This window comes from Procambarus clarkii, chromosome 8, assembly GCF_040958095.1.
Source record: "Procambarus clarkii isolate CNS0578487 chromosome 8, FALCON_Pclarkii_2.0, whole genome shotgun sequence".
In the NCBI taxonomy this organism is placed as follows: domain Eukaryota; kingdom Metazoa; phylum Arthropoda; class Malacostraca; order Decapoda; family Cambaridae; genus Procambarus; species Procambarus clarkii.
This window is the reverse complement of record NC_091157.1, coordinates 5,255,775-5,266,042: the sequence shown is the minus strand read 5'-3', so window position 1 is coordinate 5,266,042 and position 10,268 is coordinate 5,255,775. Positions and strand designations below refer to the sequence as shown.

Genomic DNA, 10,268 nt, shown 5'->3' with positions numbered 1-10,268 from the left:
AAGCTATTCTCGCCCCGTTTAGTAGTGATAAATATATACATTTATTCCTTTACACATGCAATATGTTGCCAGACGTACACACGAATATTTCTATGACTAGGTAGAGGCTGTAGGTTCCAGGTGAAACGCGGTAAAGAGGCTCTATAGGCTCCAGGTGAGAGGTTTTAAGCTCCAGGTGAGAGGCTCTAGGCTTCAGGTGAGGTGCATGGTAGTGTTTACTCCAGGAGGAGTTGTGTAAGTGAGCCATTAAGAATACACTGAAAATAATGTTCGTTTTGCAGTTCACAATGGGGTCTAGTGTGGGTGTCCCTGAGCCCCTTATGCCTCGACACAGCCCTGCTCCAGGCATACATCAGGATGAGTGGACACATTCCTACCCTCACTATATTCCTCCCCTCAGTTAGACAGCCGTCGCAGGTAAGTCTCAGGTACCTATTTACTACTAGTTAACAGACGCATCAGGCGAAAGACTGCTCATTTTTTTCTGCCTCGGCCGGGAATCGAGCCCGGGCCCTTATTACTACGACCCCTGAGGGCTGTCCACTCATCCGATAGGCCCTGTATTTAATATTTGTGTCTGCAGAATCGAGCTATTAGCTCTTGGATCCTTGTGTGTGTGTGTGTGGGTGCAGTAAAGTATTGAAGGGTAACCCAGAGGGAGTAAGGTGTTATCTTTTAAGGTTCAGTTCGGGTACACTGTGGAGCCGTATCATGGCTGATGACCACTCCGGCCCAAACTAGAAGGGCTCGTGACAATTGGCGAGAGACAGAGCGGGGAGTGTCAATGGTCCGTGGCAAGACTGTGAGACACAGGAGCTCGAAGTGAAGGTGTTGATGGTCTGTGACCTACCAGGTACCTCTACATCCCTCACTCTCTCTCTCTCACTGGTACCTCTACCTCCCTCACTCTCACACACTGGTACCTCTACCTCCCTCACTCTCTCACACTGGTACCTCTACCTCCCTCACTCTCTCACACTGGTACCTCTACCTCCCTCACTCTCACACACTGGTACCTCTACCTCCCTCACTCTCTCACACTGGTACCTCTACCTCCCTCACTCTCTCACACTGGTACCTCTACCTCCCTCACTCTCTCACACTGGTACCTCTACCTCCCTCACTCTCACACACTGGTACCTCTACCTCCCCTCTCACTCGCCAGGGAATCCTCCTTTCACACCAGAATTATTTATGTACTTGTCCCGAGAATCACAGTCACTAGGAGGCGCCACATGTCCCAAGCCCTTCCATCACGCAGGTCACCAGTGCATGACAATTTACAGCGCTACGCTCGAAAAAAGAACAGGAGGGCGGGACGCGGTGGGGCGAAGTGCGGCGTGACGCACTGTGCTGACAGGTCCTGGGACAGGCCACACGCGGGAGACAGTCAACTGTTACACACAGAAATCACAATAGCGTGATGCATCAATGAACAAATCCACAAGGGCCGTGACGAGGATTCGAACCTGCGTTCGAGATCATCCCGATTAAGGCAGCGTCTGGGATGATCTTGGACGCAGGTTCGAATCCTCGTCACGGCCCTTGTGAATTTGTTCACAGTCAACTATTACTATAGTAACTGTCGAACTTTGTACATTATCATTTTTACTAACAACGAATCGTCCCTTAAACACTGAAGAGAGAGAGAGAGAGAGAGAGAGAGAGAGAGAGAGAGAGGGAAGGGAAGGGACTATCAGGAGATAGTTCCAGCCATTACGACTATATATCACTGGCAAGAGATCAGGATACGGATTTGGGATGGGACGGAGGAACGGAATGGTGCCCAATTACCTGGACGGTCGGGGACCAAACGCCAACCTGCATGAAGCGAGGCCGTCACTCTACCGTCCAGCCCAAGTGGTTGGGAGGGAGAGAGAGAGAGAGACATCTTCCCTGTCTCTAGAGATACAGAAGGAAGGAGATAAATGAAAGGGGAGGGTTGGAAAACAGGGGAGATTGAGAGAGAGTTTGGAGAGGGGAAAGAAGTGAGAAGGGGAATGGTAGAGGAGAAATTGTGGGAGAGGAAAGGTGAGAGAAGATGCTGGAACAGAAGAAAGAAGAGGGGGGGGGGAGGGGGGATAAAATTGGGTGAAAGGTGAAGAGGGAGGGGAGAAAGAGAGACAGGGGAAAGGGAAAGAGAGAGGGGAGGGGTAGAGAGACCCGGGTACAGCCGGGTACCCAATCCGGCATATTATAAAACATTCCAGGTTGACTACAAGTTAAAGGAGTTTTAATAAATACTAAATATTTATTCATTACTTAATAAAGCATTTAGTTTGTTTTCATATTGAGACGTGAGAACACGTGTGCATGCACGTGTTCAGAAAATGCGAGGCGACATGTCCGGAAGAGCGGGCGCGACATGTCCGGAAGAGCGGGAGCGACATGTCTGGAAGAGCGGGAGCGACATGTCTGGAAGAGCGAGAGCGACATGTCCGGAAGAGCGGGCGCGACATGTACGGAAGAGCGGGCGCGACATGTCCGGAAGAGCGGGCGCGACATGTCCGGAAGAGCGGAAGCGACATGTCTGGAAGAGCGGGAGCGACATGTCTGGAAGAGCGAGAGCGACATGTCCGGAAGAGCGGGCGCGACATGTTCGGAAGAGCGGGCGCGACATGTCCGGAAGAGCGGGAGCGACATGTCCGGAAGAGCAGGCGCGACATGTCTGGAAGAGCGGGAGCGACATGTCTGGAAGAGCGAGAGCGACATGTCCGGAAGAGCGGGAGGACATGTCCGGAAGATCGGGTGCGACACGTCCAGAAGAGCGGGAGGACATGTCCGGAAGAGCGGGCGCGACATTTCCTGAAGAGCGGGCGCGACATTTCCTGAAGAGCGGGCGCGGCATGTCCGGAAGAGCGGGCGACATGTCCAGAGACATATGGGGAGACCCCCATCAATCCCAAATATTCCGTTGAATTAACGGACGTGAATCAGGTAACATCTTGGAAGAAGGGATTAGCCCGCCAACCTTTGAAACTACCCGCGCTGAGGTTTGTGTGGCCCTACCTCGCCTCCCTGGGAAAGTCTCCTAAGTCAGGTACCCCCCACAAGTCTCCACTCAAGTCACCTCAACAACTGTTACACAGGATCTTGAGGGGATAGATAAAGTGGGCAAAGGAAGCCTATTTTAAATTAAATAGAGGTAGGACAAGGGGACAGATGCCCCTCATCTCCCCGAAGAGATGTAAGGAAGCTCTCGTTCCCTGGTGGAATCACAGAAACAAGGTTATCGCGTATAACCAAACTCAATTACGGGCTCACACGGGCCCGTGCTACATGGACACCTCGTTCTAAGTAGCTAAATCTGAAACAACAACAACATCCCTGGTGGAGGAGAAAGAAGAGGTTGTTGAAGCCAATTCTATTCACAACTTTTCAGAAAAATATGATGAAAATGTTAATGTTGAGAGAGGTCATTATCGCGTCAGGTATAATTGGGCAGGAGGCGTACCATAAAGGTTACGGGTTATTCATGCCCGTGCCACCTCTTGGGTGGCTTAATCTTTATCAATCATCACCATAAAGGGCTAGATCTTTCCCCCACCCCCGGTAGTCACACATAGGTAAGAACTTGTATGTATCTTGTTACCTTATGTTACCTTGTCATGGTTTCGGTGATTAGCGTCACCGCGGCCCGGTCCTTGCCAAGGCCTCACTAGGTACTATGTACTCTAGGTACCTTGCCCAGGTACACACTATACCTCATTGTTTGGTGAAACGCTCGCAAGTCAGCCCGTCCTCCTAAAGTTTCCCAACGTTAAGAAACTGCCGTACTAAAGTGCCTTCATCCTAACCTACCAGAGGACCCAAAACAGAAAACGGGACAGTACGTCACTTTCTGCAACCGCTTCCATTTTCTAGTACGATAATTTTTGCCCTTATGTAACGCATACGATAAAAAATCGACGTTCTTTGTAGGAGGACAGGTTGCTCAAGTAGCATTACTGATACGTGCCTCAAAGTCCCTTAGTTGTTTAATGTAACGATTTGGTGATCATTAGGCTGTGACCTCAGACCTATAAGCTATAGTGTTTAACGCTGCAAATCGTCCACAGCACCGCTCCTGTGCCAGGTAAGTCTACTACAGGCTCACCATAGCCCGTGCTACTTGCCCCGCTCCTGTGCCAGGTAAGTTACAGGCTCACCATAGCCCGTGCTACTTGCCCCGCTCCTGTGTCAGGTAAGTTACAGGCTCACCATAGCCCGTGCTACTTGCCCCGCTCCTGTGTCAGGTAAGTTACAGGCTCACCATAGCCCGTGCTACTTGCCCCGCTCCTGTGTCAGGTAAGTTACAGGCTCACCATAGCCCGTGCTACTTGGAACTTGTTCCGAGTAGCTGAATCTATAATACAACGCTGCAAATTTAATATGGGAGCAACCTCGGTTGCCTCTACGACCGAAGATAAGCTGAAACATCGCGTGATCTCGTGACGTCAGTGCAAGAGGTCGGTAAAATAACTGAAGACCATTTTTTAGTCACATTCTTCACCGAGTGTTGGCATATAGCAATGCTAAAATAAAGTAATTATCAAAAGAAGGCACCAAATGCTAAAATAAAGGCATCAATATGATCAACAAACATAAATAAGCCACATTATTTTCCGTGTGTTTATATTCTTGTACGGACCAACTCCCCTGTAAAAACTAGCGTGGCCACTCGCAGTGCAGAGACCGGACACGTTACTTGTGAACGTGTTCAAGGTCCCGGATAGGCTAGAGGACCTGAGAGGAAGTCTCAAGGAAGATTATCATCTGTAGCTTGCAGTTCAGATGACTACTAATAACTGTGTGTCTTCCCTGGGTGTAATGGTAGCTGCTGCATTCTCTGACTTTGTCAGAGATGTCGCCATAACACTAGAGCGAGCGAGCGAGCTAGCTAGCGCTCTCTCTCTCTCTCTTTCTCTCTTTCTCTCTTTCTCTCTTTCTCTCTTTCTCTCTTTCTCTCTCTCTCTCTCTCTCTCTCTCTCTCTCTCTCTCTCTCTCTCTCTCTCTCTCTCTCTCTTTCTCTTTCTCTTTCTCTTTCTCTCTCTCTCTCTCTCTCTCTCTCTCTCTCTCTCTCTCTCTCTCTCTCTCTCTCTCTCTCTCTCTCTCTCTCTCTCTCTCTCTCTCTCTCTCTCCCTCCCTCCCTCACACTAACCCATCCTCTTTAATAGTACATCATATCTTGACGTATAAATCCCCTAAAGCCAAAAACTGATGTAAAACCCACAGCCGCTCGCAAAATTTGAGTAGGAGTTCCTCGTGCCGGACCGTATCAAATGCCTTTTGACAGTCAAGGAATATGCAGTCTGCCCATCCTTCTCTCTCTTGTTCGATTTCTGTCATCTTGTTATAGGACTCCAGCAAGTTTATCAAGCAGGATTTTCCTTTACTAAAAACCGTGCTGGTGTCTTGATTCAAACTTAACTTTTCTAAATGTTCTACTAGTGTGTCTAGGATCAGTCGCTACCAACCTGCAGGGGATGTGTGTTAGTGATAGTGTTAGTTAGCAATCCCCGTGGCGCAGTGGTAAGACACACGCTCCGCACTTCGCAAGCGATTTGTCCTGGGTTCATATCCTGGCCGGGGAGGATTGACTAGACACGGGGGAGACATCTCCCGTCACGCAGGGTGCAGTCGCACCTCCACAGATCTCCAGTATCAACTCTTAAAACTGGTAATGGCTCAAAAGGGCCACCACTTACGGGCTATTCATGCTCGTGCCATCTTTTGGGTGGCTTAATCTTCATCAATCAATCAATCAATCGATTGACTAGACGTCAATTCTTAACCGTACGCCTGACAGGTGGGCTGTACAATGTTTACGTTTCTTCTTTTAACATCGAAGGCGATATTCAGTCTGGTCGTGTGGCTTTTGTCAAATCCGGTTCCTGCAGTTGCTTCTGCTTCTGTTATTCCAGTGAGGCTTTCCTGTGGAATTGCCTGTTCGGCTTTGGCTCTAAGCTCCAGTGGCAAATCATGTTCCAGCTTGAACACTTCCTAAAAGTTTTTATTAATTAAGGTCCTCGCATACCTTCTTATCATTATCCGTGTGTCACTTTGACCTCACTTTGGTCAAGTCTGTTACCCTGATCATTGACAGTCTTGGAACAGTTTTGGCTGGGACGTCTTAGCCTTGTATGCATTGTCATTCTCGTACTGTTCTGGACTCTTTGTATACACTGTGGTTTCCTTATGTATTGTATATATTTATTGTATGTGTGTGTGTGTGTATTTACTATTTGTGCCTGCAGAATCGAGCTATTAGCTCTTGGATCGCGCCTTTCTAACCAGTCCATTTTTCCTCTATTATGTCTACTACATATATTTATCTCTAGCACACACACACACACACACACACACACACACACACACACACACACACACACACACACACACACACACACACACACACACACACACACACACACACACACACACACACACACACACACACACACACACACACACACTCGCTCTCATGCACTCGTAACAAAAATTGTGTTTGGCCAAGTTAAACTTATTTGAAGTCGCGAAGTAACACACGGGCTCCAAACCCAGTCAATAAGGAACTGTCCCTGCTTCATTTTTACCGAAATATGTGTACTATGGCCATGCAAAAAGAGGCAGAATCTAATGCGCCTCTTTTCGCAACCTAAAGTAATCGTGAAATGCTATGGTGGCAACAAATGTGTAAGATTTTCCGCTGCTCAATCTTTTTTTTTCTTTCTTTTCGGCAGGTCCCTACATTTATAAAGACAAACATATATAGGGACTTACAACTCCGACGGAAAGGAAAACCCAATGTGGGCAACTTTTCGCTGCTAACATGGTGGCGGAAATGACTAATGAGTGAAATGGTGAGCTCGCAGCCTAATGACGTCTCCGGAAGGACAGTCATGAGACGCTGCTAGAATTGATTAAACAGATTTTACGTCATTTGATCTTCATGTGATACTTCACTAGCAAGTATTGTATCTTGCTACAAGTATCTTCACTAGTGAAGACCCTCATACCACCTCATACCATACATACATATCACCTGGCTATAATGTACAATCCTTCAAGGGAATAATAGAAGTCCCAGACAGGAACATGAAATTGCAAACAGAGCTTGCATAAATACCATACAAAGTGTGGCAGAATTATCCCTTAGATTTACAACAAAGCTACTAGTAATGAGAGATTTGAATCAAGGTCAAATTGACTGGAAATCAGTGGATCATTATACAACATGTTTGGTAGGGAACTCGAAGACGAGGAGGCGAGACCAACCAGCAAGATTTGACTTAGTGTTCACACAAAAGCGAAATGGACATTGAGAACATTGATCATGAAATGCCATTGTGCAAGTGAACATTGTGTACTAATCCTTGATTATGTTATGAAGACTGTGGCTAGAGGAATAGAAGACGGGAGTGGGAAACTAGCTTCCCATAAAAGCGAGTACCAGAAGGTCTGAGAATTTTAAAGAGAGAATATCAAGGGAATTAAAACTAAGATACAAGACAACACAAGGCATGATGGACTTCATAATTGGTCAATTATGTAAAATACTAGTCATCGTTTTATCATTATTAATTATTTGACCTGTCTCAGGTCAGACTAATTATAAAAATTATTCTGCATTCAAGTAATTGAACACGTTTCACTGAACGTGTTCAATTGAATCTATGTCCATTCTTTACAGTATGGCGACGAAAATTGAACTGCATAAATTAAATGGGGCTTAACAAGGGCAGATATAGCTGAAGAATTACCCAGCTTAGCTTTTCCAACTTAGGAAAGCTTCCTCAATAAGTTCTCGTTTGATTCAGCATCGAGTGCACTGTATGCTAATAAAGGATTAACATATGTTAATGTAGATACACACACACACACACACACACACACACACACACACACACACACACACACACACACACACACACACACACACACACACACACACACACACACACACACACACACACACACATATATATATATATATATATATATATATATATATATATATATATATATATATATATATATATATAATCTTGTAGCCTACAGTACACAGTAACATTTTTATTTAGAGCACAGCCAATTTGACAGATGTTTTTTTGACTCACATGTGCACATGGGTGAGCAGGTGTGTGAGGCTAGACACACTTCACCGCGTGCTGGGTGACACAAAATGTATACCCTCAAAAATATCCAATCTCGAAGAGGCAAGCTTCTCTTATGTATACATTATTATTTGTTTATTTATTTATTGATATATAAGAAGGTACATACGGATTGCGACCTTCTCTACCTTGAGTTTAACGAAGACATTGATGCTCTGTCTCACGAGGGGGGGGGGGGGTAGACATAGCCTAAGCTACTCTATCCCTTTGAGATGTATTTCTTTCTTGTCTCAATAAACATACTTGAACTTGATCTGTCTCACGAGCCACAACTGGAAAGCACATGGTACTGGGGGTTATCCCAAGTTGGATAGCAGCATAAATGGTAGAGTGTATAGGAGCGGCCCAAGTTACAGCCCCGCTCCTGTGCCAGGTAAGTCCACAACGGGCTCACCATAGCCCGTGCTACTTGCCCCGCTCCTGTGCCAGGTAAGTCCACAACGGGCTCACCATAGCCCGTGCTACTTGCAACTTGTTGTTCCAAGTAGCGAATCTTAAACAACAACAACAACAGGATCGGTCCAGGCAGTCCAGTTGGCCTTCTGCAGAACCTGAATAACAGAACCCCTTCTGCGGGTTGTTATTCTTTGGTTAAATCTGATTTCCTGGTGATCACTGTTCTTAACTCCTTATTTAAATGTTATATTTTAGCGTCTCGCTATTGACCAGCACTAAGGTCTACACTCATTCTTGGGCAAAAAGTGCACACATGTCAACACAAGTTTATGACTGACATGTACACATATTATTAAACGTAAATATACCTTGTGACTCAGATGGTTATGCAAATGATGTGCCTTGATTTTATGTTCTAAAATAAATACATACACAACATTAACTTATATAAACCACGGCAAATCAAATGAGAGAGAGACACACACGCACACACAGCGAGACAGAAACAGAGACAGAGAGAGAGAGACAGAGACAGGGAGACAGAGAGAGAGAGAGATTCATGGGTTGAAAGTTGTACTCACAATTGCACTGGTGCTTGCAGGGGCCGAGGAGAGACGTTAACGCACCAACACACGCCGCCACTGCTTATTTAACACCTTTTCATAATTCGGCTAAACAGCATTTCAGCCTGAAGTTGTGCACTGAACGCAGGTGAAATATGAAGGCAACCCGTTATGCAAGAGTGCAACCCGACTTGCTTGCAGCAGACAGTGACACCCCTCCTTCACCTGGTGGCGCCAGGTAGTGAACTGGCGATGGTGGACCAGAGCGGAGGAACCACTACTGCACCTGTTCCCCCTCCCTGTCTACCATAATCCCCCCCTTCCTCTCCCCCACATCAAGGACTTCCTTTACACCTCCCTCACAAGGTGACCTATTAACTCCCACCTCCCCAAGGGTTCCATAACTCCTCTCTTGCCCCCACTGGATTTCCCTATTCCCCCCAACTCCCCACCAGCAGTTCTCCCCTCCCATGAGCTCGTCACCCCCCTCCTCCCCACTACCCTCCAAGCAAACAGGCATTTATCAAGAGAACAAATCCACAAGGGCCGTGACGAGGATTCGAACCTACGCGTCGAACTACATTCGAACCAAGAGCATCCCAAACGCTGCCTTAATCGACTGAGCTACGATTGGGATAGCTTGAGCAGCGTCTGGGATGCTCTCGGACGTAGGTTCGAATCCTGGTCACAGCCCTTGTGGATTTGTTCATTTGATGCATCACGCTATTGTGATTTCTGTGTGTAATTTACCAAGAGACTTGTCGAAACAAGCAGTATCCTTCCCCGCGATAACAGCCCCATAGTAAGGACTGGCAGTTGAAATGCGATGTGGCTGTTTAAGATTCAGTTTCTAGAAACAAAAAAGTTCCAAGTAGCACGGGCTATGGTGAGCCCGTAGTAGACCTACCTGGCACAGGAGCGGGGCTGTAACTTCCCCAAAAAAAGTTTCTTTAAATGCGAGCTCAGCACATACTATATCCTTTCACGACCAAGGATCACATTACTCCAAACATCTACCACTTACGGGCTATTCATGCCCGTGCCGCCTCTTGGGTGGACTAATCTTCATCAATCAGCAGCATCGTCCCTTTCTAGTGTCGCAATATTGGGCTAAAAGTAGCGAATTGGGCTACTATTAGAAGCTCAACACTCC

The 10,268-nt window shown here is 46.7% G+C and overlaps 1 protein-coding gene across 1 annotated transcript in view; it reads right to left on the bottom strand.

Annotated features, from left to right (window-relative positions):
- The window catches only part of LOC123759607 (sodium-coupled monocarboxylate transporter 2), a 47,189-nt gene extending 37,818 nt beyond the window's left edge, over positions 1-9,371 (bottom strand). Inside the window, exon 1 of the mRNA XM_045744733.2 lies at positions 9,134-9,371. The gene's annotated coding sequence lies outside the window, so the exon portion shown is untranslated. The remainder of the gene's footprint in view (positions 1-9,133) is intronic.
- Positions 9,372-10,268: the final 897 nt, after the last annotated feature.